This window comes from Schistocerca gregaria, chromosome 3, assembly GCF_023897955.1.
Source record: "Schistocerca gregaria isolate iqSchGreg1 chromosome 3, iqSchGreg1.2, whole genome shotgun sequence".
Lineage (NCBI taxonomy): Eukaryota > Metazoa > Arthropoda > Insecta > Orthoptera > Acrididae > Schistocerca > Schistocerca gregaria.
In genome coordinates, this window is record NC_064922.1 from 38,458,307 (window position 1) to 38,475,176 (window position 16,870).

Here is a 16,870-nt window from a genome sequence, read left to right on the forward strand (position 1 = left end):
CGGTAGTCACTGCCTGTCAACAGAGCGTGATCCCTTCAAACATTTCATTCAGCACATATCTATAGCCCTAAGCTTTCAGACCTATTTTGCACTAATGTTCCTTTAAAAGTTCCGTTACAGCGTTTCTATACCATGGAGGTTATCTCCCATTATGAACTGTTCTGTGGGACACACATCTATCCAGCATGTGGTCAATTACCCTTTCAAATTTGAGCCATATTTCTTCTACATGCTCCTGCCTTGTGTTGCCAGTTCCTCATTCACATATGACAACATCCATTTTCATCTAGTTTACAGAACATACTTATCTTTCTGCTCTAGTTGACCTCTGTACTTCAATAATCACTGTTGCCAGAACCCCACCATGGTCACTGATCCCAGTTTCGATGTGGGTATCCTCAGAATTCAGGTATGTTCGTTGCATTAAATCCAATATATTTCCATCATAACTAGGGTTCTTAACTGTCAGTTAACAGTAATTGTTAGTGAACTTTCACAGGACGCCCTACCATACCCACCACTAGACGAAACCTCAGTTCACTTCTCAACAAGTTCCCCAATCATATTGTAATCAGTGGTGGAGACTTTAATCATCCAACAATTAACTGGGAAAATTAGTTTTGTTCAAGTGTTCGGTTACATCAGTAGAGGAGTCTGTTGGGCGATAGGATCCTTTTATACCCACTCGTGGTACTCAGTCTTGTGCAGTCACCCACATGCAGCTTCAATTTCTCTCTGTGGATTTGAGTTACTGTACTGCGACAAATACACGACCTGTATTTGTCATTTGGCTATACTTTCGATGTACACCTAAATTTTCCCTAAAAATCTACCATTTCGGATTTGAACCAGCTTTCTGTACCTACCATAATGTGAGCATCACTGCTTTTGATGAGCACCTCAAACTCTGGCACTTAGTTGAAGTTTACCTTTAGGATTTTAATACTCTCACCGGTGGGACGTATTTTTCGAACTTCCACTGATATTTCTGGTTTTTCTGCAGCGAGTGTTATCTGGATGGATGAAGACCATCAGGTAATGAAACAGGTTGACAAAACCATAGTGCCTACACACACTGTGCCATGTCCGATGTAGTAGTGCTTCTGTCAGATCACGGCAAGCTAAGTAGTTCATCACGTGCCACATGACAAGCCCAGTCAGCTGTTGCTGGTGTCTACATTACAACCATACTCAAATATCTTGACGAAGCACAGCCGAATGTAGTACTTGTGGTAGGGATGCTCATGAGTGCAATTGCCCACCACCTTCTCCCTGCTGCATAAATTACAATATCAACTATGCTGCCTCATCTCGTTAATTTCCTCTGTATCTCCGTGAGCAAGCTGTCAAGGCGATCAGAGTGAAGGAAAAAGAGCCTTAACCTATCGTTAACAAGCTGTTGGATAGTGAAAGCTGTGTTTTCCACCATCTGCTACTAAAAGTATAAATCTCGATACTCCTCGCTCCTCAAAGGAAATCGCCACACGGACATGCGTTCTCAAATGCAGCATCGCAGTTGTAAAATAGCCTAGTGTCACGGTAGTATCCGCTTCTCCTTCTCCGAAGCTGCAACTCGCAACATCTTCACCTCTGGCGGCGAAATCACCTGCTACACAACCAGCAGGCTAGAAATCAGGGACTAAAGTGCCCTGTGAAGATTTTAAACATCCTTCAAGCCAACAGACATCTGAAACTTCATCTGCCGACAGCAAAGGCTCAGATATCCAAGGAAAACTGTCTTTCCTTTCGCTGACTCGCTGGTCCTCATAAGCAGCGTCGTCACATGACACCCTCACCTGCCCAAGCTCCGTTCTGCCAGTGACAACCTTTTTCGTGCCATGGAACCTGCACACTTACTCAGTGAGGATGCCGACACTTTCGTAGGTTGCATGGAACAGGATCCTCCAGCCACTACGCCCTATAGCATTGATTCTTTGAAGGCTGACACTCAGCAGCCCATGAGGTGACAACCCACCATTATTCCTCCTCCCATATCCGTCATGACTTCCCTCCAGTGGAATGTTTGTCACTACATCCAACAATGAAGATTTAAACTGCTCTTGGAATCCCTGCCCTGAGGAAACAAAATTTCCCTTGTGATGGCTTCGACGTCTTCCGTTTCTTTCCAGTCCACTTTAATCTCCCCCCTCTCTCCCAATGATTACATTCCATCTCGTGAAGGATTCATGCTGCTCCTATTGGTTGACGTTCATATTCAATCACTCTCACTGAACACTTGGCTGCAAGCTGTTACAGTCTGAATTTCCTTTCATCACTTGTTCCCTTTCTATTATTGACATCACTCCAGCATTTGATGTTAGCAGTGGCCAACACCCTCACCTCTTTTTGCTACTTCGTGACTTTAATGTACACAATACCCTTCAGGGCCCTCCCCCCATGAACCACGGACCTTGCCGTTGGTGGGGACGCTTGCGTGCCTCAACGGTACAGATATCCGTACCGTAGGTGCTGTGGTGTCACCGCCAGACACCACACTTGCTAGGTGGTAGCCTTTAAATCGGCCGCGGTCCGGTAGTATACGTCGGACCCGCGTGTCGCCACTATCAATGATTGCAGACCGAGCGCCGCCACACGGCAGGTCTAGAGAGACTTCCTAGCACTCGCTCCAGATGTACAGCCGACTTTGCTAGCGATGGTTCACTGACTTCTACGCTCTCATTTGCCGAGACGATAATTAGCATAGCCTTCAGCTACGTTATTTGTTACGACCCAGCAAGGCGCCATTATCCGTATTATTGATATTGTGAATCATGTACTTTAAAGAGCGACGTTCTCCATTAATGGATTAAAGTTAAGTATTCCACCAGCTACGTCCGTTTTTCTCAATTCTAATTCCCTTGTCATGTTCCAGACCTCACGCGAGCCTGCGTGAGCTAAAACGGGAGCATTTCGGCCTCCTTTACTATCACGGTTGGCTCTCCTGCCAACCACAACAGGTGCAACTACAACGGAGGGATATCTGTTGAGAGGCCAGACAAACGTGTGGTTCCTGAAGAGTAGTTGCAGGGGCAACAGTCTGGATGATTGACTGATCTGGCCTTGTAACATTAACCAAAACGGCGTTGCTGTGCTGGTACTGCGAACGGCTGAAAGCAAGGGGAAATTGCAGCCGCAATTTTTCCCGAGGGCATGCAGCTTTACTGTATGGTTAAATGATGATGGCGTCCTCTTGGGAAAATATTCCGGAGGTAAAATAGTCCTCCATTCGGATCTCCGGGCGGGGACTACTCAAAAGGACGTCGTTATCAGGAGAAAGAAAACTGGCATTCTATGGATCGGAGTGTGCAATGTCAGATCCCTTAATCGAGCGGGTAGGTTAGAAAATTTAAAAAGGGAAATGGATATGTTAAAGTTAGATATAGTGGGATTTAGTGAAGTTCGGTGGCAGGAGGAACAAGACTTCTGGTCAGGTGAATACAGGGTTATAAATACGAAATCAAATAGGGGTAATGCAGGAGTAGGTTTAATAATGACTAAAAAAATATGAGTGCGGGTAAGCTGCTACAAACAGCATGGTGAACGTATTATAGTGGCCGAGATAGACACGAAGTCCATGCCTACTACAGTAGTACAAGTTTATATGCCAACTACCTCAGCAGATGGCGAAGAAATTCAAGAACTCCATGATCAGATAAAAGAAATTATTCAGGTAGTGAAGGGAGACGAAAATGTAATAGTCATGGGTGACTGGAAGTCGAAAGTAGGAAAAGGGAGAGAAGGAACCATAGCAGGTGAATATGGATTGGGGCTAAGAAATGAAAGAGGAAGACGTCTGGTGAAATTTTGCACAGAGCACAACTTAATCATAGCTAACACTTGGTTCAAGAATCATAAAAGAAGGCTGTAAACATGGAAGAAGCCTGGAGATACTGGCAGGTTTCAGATAGATTATATAATGGTACGACAGAGATTCAGGAACCAGGTTTTAAATTGTAAGACATTTGCAGAAGCAGATGAGGAGTCTGACCACAATCTATTGGTTATGAACTGTAGATGAAAACTGAAGAAATTGCAAAAAGGTGGCAATTTAAGGAGATGGGACCTGGACAAATTGACTAAACCAGAGCTTGTACAGAGTTTCAGGGACAGCATATGGGAACAACTGAAAGGAATGGGGGAAAGAAATACGGTTGAAGACGAATGGGTAGCTCTGAGGGATAAAGTAGTGAAGGCAGCAGAGGATCAAGTAGGTAATAAGACGAGGGCTAGTAGAAATCCTTGGGTAACAAAAGGAATATGGAATTTAATTGATGAAAGGAGAAAATATAAAAATGCTGTAAATGAAGCAGGCAAAAAGGAATACAAACGTCTCAAAAATGAGATCGACAGGAAGTGCAAAATGGCTAAGCAGGCATGGCTAGAGGAGAAGTGTAAGGGTGTAGAGGCTTACCGCACTAGGGGTAAGATAGATACTGCGTATAGGAAAATTAAAGAGACATTTGGAGAAAAGAAAACGACTTGTATGAATATCAAGAGCTCAGATGGAAACACAGTTCTAAGCAAACAGGGAAAACAGAAACGTGGAAGGAGTATATAGAGGGTCTATACAAGGGCGATGTACATGAGTACAATATTTTGGAAATTTAAGAGGATGTAGATGAAGATGAAATGGGAGATAAGATACTGTGTGAAGAGTTTGACAGAGCACTGAAAGACCTGAGTTGAAACAAGGCCCCCGGAGTAGACAACATTCCATTGGAACTACTGATGGCCTTGGTTGAGTTTTGTCAGGACTGGCTCTCCCATCTGGTGAGCAAGATGTATGAAACAGGCGAAATACCCTCAGACTTCAAGAAGAATATAAAAATTGCAATCCTAAAGAAAGAAGGTGTTGACAGATGTGAAAATTACCGAACTATCAGTTTAATAAGTGACAGCTGCAAAATACCAACGCGAATTCCTTACAGACGAATGGAAAAACTAGTAGAAGCCGACCTCGAGGAAGATCAGTGTGGTTTCCGTAGAAATATTGGAACAAGTGAGGCAATACTGACCCTACGACTTATCTGAGAAGCTAGATTAAAGAAGGGCAAACCTACGTTTCCAGCATTTGTAGACTTAGAGAAAGCCTTTGATAATGTTGACTGGAATACTCTCCTTCAAATTCTGAAGGTGGCAGGGGTAAAATACAGGGAGCGAAAGAGTATTTACAATTTGTACAGAAACCAGATGGCAGTTGTAAGAGTCGAGGGACATGAAATGAAATGGAAGCCCCTTCAGGGCTCTTCAAGAACCTGACAGAGGCGTGACGTCATTGGTGACATTCACAATTAACTCAACCTCATCCGCCTTAACATTGGAGCACCCACTCCACACACACCTATCACTATTTGGACTCCTCGTTCTGCACTGCACAGCTTGTAGAGTGGCCCGTTCTGTGACGTGTACTCCAGCAACTGTTTCCTTTGTGCTTTCTGTTTGCTGACACATACCCCTACATATGTGCAAAATTGATTGGTAGCTTTCTAAGGCTGAATGGAGGCTTCACTCCTCGCTGGCGACCTTCGATGAACAAACTTCCGCACTAGCGATGAGCAGGTTACCCTTAGTGCAGCCGAAAATTTCATTCCTCGAACTTCCTCTCTACTGCTCTGTGTCCTGGTCCCTTGGTGGACTGAGGCGTACTGCGAGGCACTTCGTGCGCGGAACCGTGCTCTCCGCGTTTATAACTGTCCTCCTACGATGACAAACTACATCTGTTGTAAACAGTTGCGTGCACAGTGCCACTGCATTCTTAGAGACAAAATTAGTAAATGAAATCCATCTACGTTTTTGCTAAGTTCCTCTCGCTCTTCTGTCATTTGCGCCAAACTCGTAGGGATATCTGGGAGAAAGGGCCTTTCTCAGATCTCTGGATGACAGTACCAGATGTCATAGTGGACTCTATCGCTATCTTAAACTTCGTGGAGCTTTGTTTTGTGGAGATTTCGAGCTCTACGCATTATTACCCGGCCTTCCTCCATCGGAAAAAAGTGGAGGCGGCTTGGACAATAACCTTGCTTTTTCAGAATCTTGAGGCTACAATGCCGGATTTACTATGAGAGAGTTGTACTATAATCTCACTTAATCCCGATTCTGTTCCCCAGGGCTGGAAGATGTTAACATTCAGATGTTGCAGCACCTTCTCTTGCAGGCAAGTATTTTATCCTCCATACGGACAATCCCCTCTAGGTGGAGGGAAGGTTTCCGAGATGCTGGACTGAAGCCACCGTCACACCCAAGCATAAGCAGGGTAAGGAGAAGCACTCTTCCAGCTACTGCCCCATTTCTCTCAGCAGCTGTTTGCAAGGTTATTGAACATATGATTCATCCCACCTGGCGTGGTGGTTAGTCCTGCAATTTACTACCCAGTGCCCAATGTGGATTTAGAGTGCGCCATTCTCCAGTTGACCATTTCTTCACTTTGTCCACCTATGCCATGAAGGGCTTTCTGTGGAAATCCCTGGCAAGCAATATTTTTCGATTCTGTGGAAGACACCTGCTGGAGGACTGGTATGTCTGTATTCTACACATAGCTTCCCTGTTCACCTCAGCAATTTTTAGAAGATGGAGTTTTCAAGGTGTATGTGGGTTGTGCCTCGTCAGACAACTTTATCCAGGAAAACGGTGTACCTCAATTTCCATCCTCAGCGTTGTCCTCTTTGCTATCGCCATTAACGCTATAATGGCCTGCCTCCTGCTGAGCACCTCTGGCTCCCTTTTTGTTGACGATTCTGCCATCCATTGCAGTCCTCCAGGAACCTCTCACATTGAGCGACGTCTCTAACTTCTTCACTCATGGAGCATCGAGAATGGTATTGTTTTTTCCACTGACAAAACCGTTTGTGTTGGTTCCTGTCAGTGCAGTTGATTTCTCCCCCCATATTCTCAACTTTGGCCTGCTGCTCTTCTGTTAGTTGAAACTACGAAATTCCTGTGGCTCATGACCAATAGGAAACTGTTCGTTCTCACTCGTGTCCCACCTGGGAGCCCACTGTACGTAGTTCCTCAATGTAGGACATGTCCTCAATGATACTTCCTGGGGGCAGATTGAACCCCCCTTATCGGTTTGTACTGGTCCCTTGTCCAATAAAAACTAGAATATTGGTGCTTTGTTTACGCATCTGTGCGTCTGTCCTTCGTATGCCATCTCAACACTACCCACCATCGTCGCATCTGTTTGGCCACTGGCGCCTTTTATGCTAGCCAAGTTCAGCGCGTATGCCGAAGCTGTTGAATTACCAGTCATACTAAAGTTATCCTCAAGAGATAAACATGGAGTTTTTCCGCCATGCCAGGCCACCCATCCTATGCCTCCTTCGATGACTACTTTGTTAGCCAGTATCGGGCCCACTCCTCTTCAGTTACCTCCTGGAGCCCATTTTCAGTTCTTGCTCCAGCAGCCGAACTTTACACTACCTGCAACTATCCTAGTGGGAGTGAACCCTTCTCCACCTTGGCTTTCTGTGGCAGCCTGTGTTCACCTTAGCCTTCATTTGCTCCCCAAGGACACAACTGCAGCCTCGTTCTATTGCCTTGACTTCCACTACCTACACACGCGACTTTTTAATAGTACCTTTCTGTATGCTGATGGCTCTGACTGTGGAATCAGGTGTGCCGTTGTCATCTGCACCAACGTTTTTCCGTATCTGCCTTTGCAACACTACTCAGTATTTCCAGCAGAGCTCTTCGCCCTCTGAGGCCAGAATAGATCTGGTGACACAGGCTTTTCCATTGTCCTGTGCACGAAGACTAAAGGGCACAGAGTCTGACCACTGTACACTGCCCATCCCTTGGTGCAACGGGTCAAGGAAAACTCAGTTTCTCACTCCTGAGGGATCCACTGTGATGTTCATGTGGTTTCCTGCTCAGGTCAGTCTGCCAGGAAATGAGGCTGCTGACGCTGCTGCCTAGACTGCAGTCCTCGTACCTCAGCCGGCTGGTTCTTATATTCTCCCAGATGATCTCTGTTCCTGTCTGCCAGCAGGTGGTGTCACTTTGGCATCACCAGTTGTCCTCCATTCTAGGAATAATCCCTGGGTTTTTAAGGCTCTCCCAGTGGCTTGGACAGCCTCCTCCTCTGCCCTCTTGACGTCAGATCATCTTAGCTGGGTTGCGTATTGGGCACTCTCTTCTTAGCCATCGTCCTTAGTTTAGAGGTGATCACTTACCACTTTGTACTCATTATCCTGAGTCTCTGACGGTTCACAATGCACTTTTCTTAACCACTTATGTTCTCATTTACGTTTGCCGTCTACGTTATCAGGCGTGCCGCGGGCTATCGACCGTGTTTTACTCTCGATCTGTTGTAGCGATATGGCGAAGGACATTTAATCTTCAGTGTAGCACCTCCATTGTCTCTATGGTGTATTTTATAGACCTTTATCAGTCTTTGTTTTTAAGCTGTCTTTTCCTCCATCAATTGAGTTTACCGTTTAGTCGTTTTAACCCCTTTTTCATCTTCGTGTTCTACAGTTCTGATGTTGGCACGAAAGAACAAAATCTTTGCGCCTTACAACAAAAAACAGCAAGCCACCTGGAATGACAGAAGCCATTTGTTCAGAGCCCCGGTGTTCCTAGGACAGGCACCTGCTCCTTGGCGTGGACGGCGTCAACAAATTGCGTATATGTTGTGCTCCCTGCGTCGTCAGAGGTGGCGTTTCACTAATGTTAGCTGCAAGCCTCCGTTTTCAGAAGTACTGTCAGTGCAGACAAATTATATGTGAGGACGTCTTCCGTATTTTAACAAATTTTACTCGTTCTTATTATCCAATCAGCAACGTAACCAAATTTCTTAGATATTATTTCTGGCACATCCACGATGTGAAGTGTAAGTACCATTGGGACTAATATTGCACCTTCATGTGAGCCATTGAGGAGGAATTCCTAGCTACTGATTGTATTTACTACAGTGACCTGGTATCATGTCACAAAACTTGCTTTCAAGATTCTTTAACCTTTTGAATTGGGATTTCATTACCACTTCATACATTAGGCCCAGTCTCCCGATGATACCCTAGGCTTCAAACAAATTAATAAAAGCCAAAGATGTAGGCATCATCTTCTGAAAGTTTGCATCAGTATGAGATGTCCAAAACTTAGCATGCACTGTTTCGTCTGGGGGCAAAAGCTGGCTGGCTGTCCATTTGTTTGACCAATCCCTATTACCAGTTCGCGTTCCAGAAGTCTATAGAAAGGGGCGATAAAGTTAGAGAGCGTTGCTGCTGCGTGCCTGGAACACTCGGTAGAGCGTTTGAACAATAAAACTGTGTACTGAAAATAAAATTCTTGGCAGATTAAAGGCTAAGGTCCTGAGTAGTTGTAACTTGTAGAGTTTCTAATATTTCTTGTCTCAGCTTCGAATATATTCTTTGAATATTCTCAGGGTACATGCATCTTCGCTGTTACAGTAACCGCCCTCAAAAAGCTGTTGCCGTTATCGGCAGAAATAACTGAATGGTATGACTTCGTGTAAAACGATGAATGGCTGTATTCAATTCCTGTTTGTAGGTACCCTTTGCAACATAGGAATTAACATCATCAATGGGATTGTTCCTCCGATTCCTGCTGGAGCGAGACAGTATTGAAAATGAGGGAAATCTGACAAAATTTTGAGTTGTGACAAAGCTATGGTTCCCATCAGCAGTGCCAAACGTGAGTTTGTGCCGTTCTCCAATTCCAAGCTACTTAACTGAATGCAACCGTCTTCAGCATTGCAAACAAAATGTATGTCGTTTTTCTACCGCCTACTTAACGAATGTTTGAATAACATGTCGACCAAGGAAAGAGATTAGTTCGTCAGTTTAGGTGGTAACGTAATAGTGTCGTGAGTTGTTTAGCAGGTAACCATTTCTATTTTAGTACAGACGTGTTGCCTGCCTACTCGGTGAGCATCGTGTATGTCGCACCAACAGTATCGTGTCACACCATTTTCTCTTGTATAGCGTAGTTGATTTCCATTATCTGAACGACTTCCCTGTGGGACATATCATTGCTTTTGAACAGCATGTTCTGTAGAATTTCTGCTAACGTTCTCGACGTTCATTTGACATAAACACCTACTCCCATTCTCCTAGAGATGTGGCCCTACAAAAGGAGCTTTTTATGTACTGATTCGTTCCCTCTCTGTCCAGTAAGGTCTTGGAATACATTAAGAAGACGTACAGCCATTGTCTGGCAGACAGTTGTTGCTCTACTAGCACCACGCGGTGGTCACATGTGGGACACGTTCAGGGAACACCTACGGATGTGAAGCTAAATAGACCCCTGAAACAGCTGTCAATTGTAAAACTAGAAAGCTTCTTACCTTACATAAGGAGTCTGTTCACATGATGCGCAAGAGGGGTAGCATAAGGGGTGAGAGACAATGAATGCCAGTTATGCAACCTGCTGTGAGGAGGTGGTAAGTATGCTGCTCTGTAACTTTTTAATCTCCCTCCCACTGAGCTGAAAAGCTCATGGAATATTACTTCAGAAGTGGACTACAGCATTCATTTATTTGGAGTTACACATGTGAAATGCTGAGTTGTTCAGACAATGGAGTCCTTGATAGCAACACATTAGAGAACTAAATGTATCGAGAAGCAAATCAGTTTAGCCAACTGAGAATACGCGAAACAGATTCTTGAACTTAGTTTACACACAAGTTTACTCACTTCACTAAGCAGTGAAGATAGTATGAGGAAGAGAAAAGGTGGCCCAGAAGATAATTAGGTTTCTTTTCATAGAGTGCACAGAAACAACGTAAGCGGTTTTTGTGACCGTTTCGTCTCCAATATGAGAGACGTTTTGATGTAAAGGCTGCTGATCTCACTTTTGCTCAGTTGAATGAACGCCATGTTCCCAGCGTAGTTGGAAGCTGGCGCAAATGCCCAGGAACGTGGTGCTACCAACTCACCTGCTGGCTGTTGACTGTCTTTGTGTTAATCTGGCTTCTCGTGACTTCATATAAATTGTGTAATAGCTGTCAACTACTCCTTAGCCAGCCCAAGCAAAGGAATTCAGCATACCAAGTGGTATATGGAGCCTGCACTGGGTCTTAAAACGCAGAGTAACACTCAAAAACGCTTAGTTTTAATAACCATTACTTTCCAAATTTTTTACGTCAAAGTAGACTAATGAAGAGCATGAAGTTGAAAGGATTCGCAAGAACCATACATTTAATTAACATAGATCCTTCAAATATTGCAAATTCTTGGAACACTGAGACAACTTTTTTTTAAATCAGAAAATAATCGTGCAAACAGTCAGTGAGTGAAACAGACATGCAGGCCCCTTAACAATGGGGAATGAATTAAAATCTCAACACTATTTACACACCTTGGACCTAAGGGAATATTGAAATGTATGATGCAGCAAATGCAATAATAAAGATTTGAAAGACAGGAAAAAACTAGGATTAACAGAATGCAACGTAGCTTCCCCTGACGAAACCTTGGCCAACCCAAGCTGCCACAGTCCACTGTGCTACTAACAGCCGTTAACCTCCGGTTGGTAGCAACTGACGTCACATTTCAGACGCCAACATTTACTGGACATCAAATGCCCATCCAAGCACAAGTCACACACATTTTACACAGTCTCAAATCAACCATAATTAGTTTCTGGAAGCCAGCATCGTAAAATTGATAGCCATAGCAAGGACACTCACAAGATAACTATGACAGCATAACGGTGGTATCCTTAATTTCAAATTCATTCCTAATTACTAATCACATGGCTATCTCCATCAGTTAATCACATTCTGCTACGATCTTTACGTAAATCCACATCTCTGTACAGGTACGTCAAACCCATCAAAGGTTGGCAGCAGTGCTTCAGTAACCTTCCATTGAATATAACTAGTGAGAACCTATGTTTAACGTAATGTCGTGTTTTCTGTCCATGTGTTAATGAAATAATAATAGGTTTGATTACAACACTTGTCACACACAATGCCATGTGCTGCATATGACAGATGAGGAGTGTTCCGTAAAACTTGGGAAGGTTCTTGTGAGATGACAAACGTCTTAGGTTAAGTCACAGTCAGTATCTTAATACTGCCACGATCAGCGGAAGTAAATTGACCCACGGAAGTGCTGCTCCTTCTCCTACCCAAGTTTTGAGCCACCAAAATGCAAGACGTCTTCAATCACGATGGAAGTATAGAAATATATAGGGATGTGTAAGCTGATGTAAAGAATTAATCGTTAGCCACCAACAAGTAACATATTACTTCTGTAGGGAAGTCCATTCTCCTCTGCCTAAATCCACTATTGTAAGAAGTCTTACCATGCAAGTAAGGACATCACTCCAGTTAAGCACTGCCATATCAGCAGAATCAAGGCAGCGCCATTCATCAGACAATTACTTTAAATGTGCTATCACTGCCCGTATATTGCAGATATCATTGTCTTGCCCCACCAGCCTCCACCCTCCCAGGGGGTCAATAAGTCTTTTGTGAATACGTGCGTGGCGAGCATGGGGCCCCGAGCCATTGCAGCCTTCTTTCTCTCCAGGGCTGCATTTCCTTTCCCTTCCCCTCCTTTCCCCTCCTTGCTCCTTTCCCCTCGCCCTCTCCTCTCCCTCTGTTGGTGTCCTTGCTTATGTTGGGCCCTGCTATCATCCTGGTTCTGTTGGTTGTACAATTCGGCTTTGTTCCATAATCATTTCCTTCTTTTGGCATTCCTTGGTCCCCCCTCTGGGGTTTGACCTCCGTTACAAAATTTCTCCTCCATAGTGTGAACCATTTGGGGAAAAGCACCTTACCTAGTGTCTCCGACGTGCGCCCTCCTAGTACGTTCTACCTTCTCTTTCATGTCGTTGTCTGACACTAGGGTGCATAGCGAGCACGGTAGCCAGCCCATGTGGTGGGGTCGCTATGTACCCTTTTTGTTGAGCCCCCTGAACACACAGCTCAGGTATCAGAAGTGTGATCCCTGTGACATCCTCATGCATGCCTTGGAGTGGTTGCTCGTCATCCTGGAGCATCGGAACTCCTGGCAATGGACGCGGTGCCAGACGGCCCTTGCTGTGGCTAGGTGGCGTCCGTGAGGAGAGCCCCTGATCGGAGGGGATGGTATCAGGGCGGACGCTATGCAAATGAAACGCATACGGGTCCTGAACTCTGGCCGTTCTTCTGCGGCCATGTCTCCGTGTGGAACTGATTCCTCAAGTGCTGCTTCTCTTGTCCCTTCGGCCTTCCCTTCCGTGGCTACCCCTGGGAAGAGGGTCAGGCCCGTCAGCTAGGGGCAAAACCTTTCCCCCATTATCTAGTTTGCACTAGGACTGATGGAGATACTTTCACCAATACCAAACCTTTATTCTTTGTGGAACACACTGAAGACAAGTTTGGCGAAGTGGACTCCCTGAGCAAGATGCGGTCGGGTTTGGTGGGGGGTAATGGACAAAGCAATTGTGCCAAGCTGGATACAGGCACGTAGGGCTGCAGACTGGGCAGCTAAAGCATTTTTTATCAGCAACAGTCTCTAAATATGGTACAAGGTGTGGTTTTAACAGGGACCTCATACTTCAAACTGATGAGGAACTTCAGGACAATCTCGGATGGCGGGGTGTTTACTTGGTTCAGCGTGCTCAGAAGGGTCCTAAAGACAATCGTATTGATACTGGTGCCTTTATTCTGGCCTCTGAAAGAGATACCCTCCCTGAGAAAGTTAAGATTATGGTGTATCGATGTGATGGGAAGCCGTACATCCCACCTCCTTTGAGGTGTTTTAAGTGCTTGCGTTTTGGACATGTCTTCCCGCTGCTCACAGGCACCTCTCTATTGCGACTGTGGACGTCCACTCCATGAGAGGAGCGCCTGTGTTCCCCCTCCTGTGTGTGTAAATTGTCACAGCAGTCATTCTCCACATTCACCAGATTGCCCAGTATATAAGAAGAAAGGAGTATAAGTCACTCGATCGTTTAACCTACACAGATGGCACCTAAGAAATATACATGATTTCACCCCGTGTCTGTGACATCTAGTTACGGCTTGGTTACATTTTCACCCCTTCCTCACCCTTCCTTACCCTCATCCTGGATCCCTCTTCCCCCCCCCCCTCCCCTGCAGCTCCCACACCTTCTCCCCTGGGGTCTGCCCTCCCTCCCCAGCCAGAGAAGTGTTCCACTCCTTCGGCGTCTGCCGGTCAAGGGCGCCTCCCCAGGATGCCTCTTCCAGGCACCTTCCAGGCCAAAGGTTTGCTGCCCTGCAACGACCGAGAGAGCCGCGATCTTTTGGCCCCCAAGTCGCCCGGTCTCTTTCTGTTCCTGATCTTGCTGCAGCTGGCTCCTTTTTGCCACACAGCCCTCCTCGAGCGCAGCCTGAAAAGAAGAAGAAATATAAGTCCCGGGACAAAGAGCCTCTGGTGTCACCGGAGGTCCCTTCTCCGACTTCACAACCGGACTCTGACCTGTAGTTCATGGGTGTCGCTCCCTCGTTGTCGGTGACGGGTGGGGACCCTGCGGTATGACAGGATCCATTACAATTCCGTTGGAGAACCACAGAACGATGGTTTAAAGGGAGGCTGAACACGCTAAATCCAATCGTCGACTTCCAGAATTGAAATCCCTTCTTTTGTCCTACTATGCAGCTTGCGTGGTTCTCCAGGAATCTCATTTTACTGGTGCTCACTCACCGACCCTCCTTGCGTTCCGTGTTTTCTGTCGAAATCGGGTCGAACCCCTGCGGGCTTCTGGTGGCATTTGTATGTTGGTCCGTACACACATTACTAGCACGTGGATTCCTCTTCAAACTACATTGGAAGCGGTTGCTGTTAGGGTCCACTTACTCTGCGCTCATAGTTTGCAATCTTTATCTCCCTCCTGAGAGGAGTCTTACACGTGCTACCTTAACTGCCCTTCCTCAGCAACTTCCTCCTCCTTTCCTCCTTTTTGGGGATTTTAATGCTCATCATCTATTGTGGGGCAGTGGTCTATAAGAAGACCTCGTCTAGATGGAAAGGCAGTTTATAGCAGACCACGACTTGTGCTTTCTTAATGATGGCTCTCCTACTCATTTCAGTGCCGGTCATGGTACGCTTTCTGCCATTGATCTTTCTCTTTCTTTTCCCTCTCTCCTGCCTTCATTACACTGGTCGCCACCTTTGTGATAGTGAACATTTCCCATTCATTGTCTCGCTCCCTTCCCGCTCTCCGATGGACACATTACCTCGTTGGTATTTCCAACGTGCCGATTGGCCTCTATACACAGCACAGATCGTGTTTTCTCCCTCTTTGTCCGGTTGTATTGATGACATCCTACGTGACGCGTCTGACGCTATCGTTCATGTTGCTAGCCTTCCTGTCCACCGCTCATCTGGGCCATTTCGTCGCCGGCAAGTCCCATGGTGGAGTACAGCCATTGCCATTGCCATCCGTGATCGACGTTGAGCTTTGCAACACCTTAAGAGGCACCCATCCATAGCCAGCCTTGCTACTTTTAAACGCCTCCGCGCTAAAGCCCGGTATTTAATCAAACTGAGCAAGCGGATATGTTGGGAACGATTCGTTTCTTCCCATGGTTCTTCTGTCCCTCTGTCACGGGTATGGGCTACACTTCGCTCTCTCCAAAGATGCCATCGGCAGTCCACCCTCCCAGGCCTTCACCTCCCAGATGGCCTTTGTACGGACCCATTAGCTTGTGCAGACTACCTTGCGACCCATTTTGCAGTGGCATCAGCATAAGCCTCCTATCCAGCGGCTTTCCTTCACCAAAAGCAGCAGCCTGATGCTTCCACCTTATGTTTCTCCCCTTGTGAGTCAGAAACTTAAAACAAACCTTTCACTGAATGGGAATTTATTTCTGCTCTATCTTCTTCTTATGATACGTCCTCTGGTCCAGATTTCATTCATAATCAAGTGCTTCACCATCTCAGTGCTCCACAACAGCAACATCTTCTTTGGGTGTTTAACCGTATCTGGCTCCAGGGTGACTTCCCTTCTCAGTGGAGGGATAGCATCATCTGTTGACAGCTATCGGCCAATTAGTTTCACCAATGTTGTTTGTAAGTTATTTGAATGGATGGTAGCCCGTTGGCTCAATTGGGTCCTCGAATCTTGGGATCTATTGTCTCCTTACCAGTGTAACTTCCGAGAGGGACAATCTCCAATCGATCATTTTCTTCACTTGGAATCCACAGTTCGGCAGGCTTTTTCGGAGCGCCGACATTTGGTTGCAGTGTTTTTTGACCTTCGAATGGCCTATGACACGGCCTGGCGCCATCACATCTTACTTACCCTTCATCAGTGGGGTCTTTGGGGCCCACTACCGATTTTTATCGGTCATTCAGAGCTTGAGTTGGTACTGTTTTTAGTTCTCCACAGACCTAGACGACCAGTGTCCCACAGGGTTCTGTCTGGAGTGTCCTTCTTTTTCTCATTGTTGTCGATGGACCTGTGGCCTCTGCCAGTCCTTTGGTTGCCCCTGCCCTGTATGTGGATGATTTCTGCATTTGGGTTAGTTCCTCCTCGATGGCATCGTCAGAGCGGCAGCTCCAGGGAGCTATACAGCGTGCATCTGCATGGACCCTCTCACACGGGTTTCAATTCTCTCCTTCAAAATCGCGGGTGATCCACTTCTGTCGCCGTACTACGATCCACCCTGATCCAGAGCTCTATCTCGCTGCACAACGATTGCCTTTTGGTCCCACAGTTTCGTTTCCTGGGTCTTCTTTTCGACAACAAGCTCACTTGACTGCCACATATCAGACTCCTGAAGGTAGAATGTTTCTGTAAACTCAATGTCCTTCGCTTCCTTGCCCACTCCTATTGGGGTATGGACCGTTGCCTCCTTCTCCGTCTTTATCATGCTCTAGTTCTGTCTCGCTTGGACTATGGTTGACAAGTTTATGGTTGTTGCTCCTTCCACACTGCACATGCTGGATCCAGT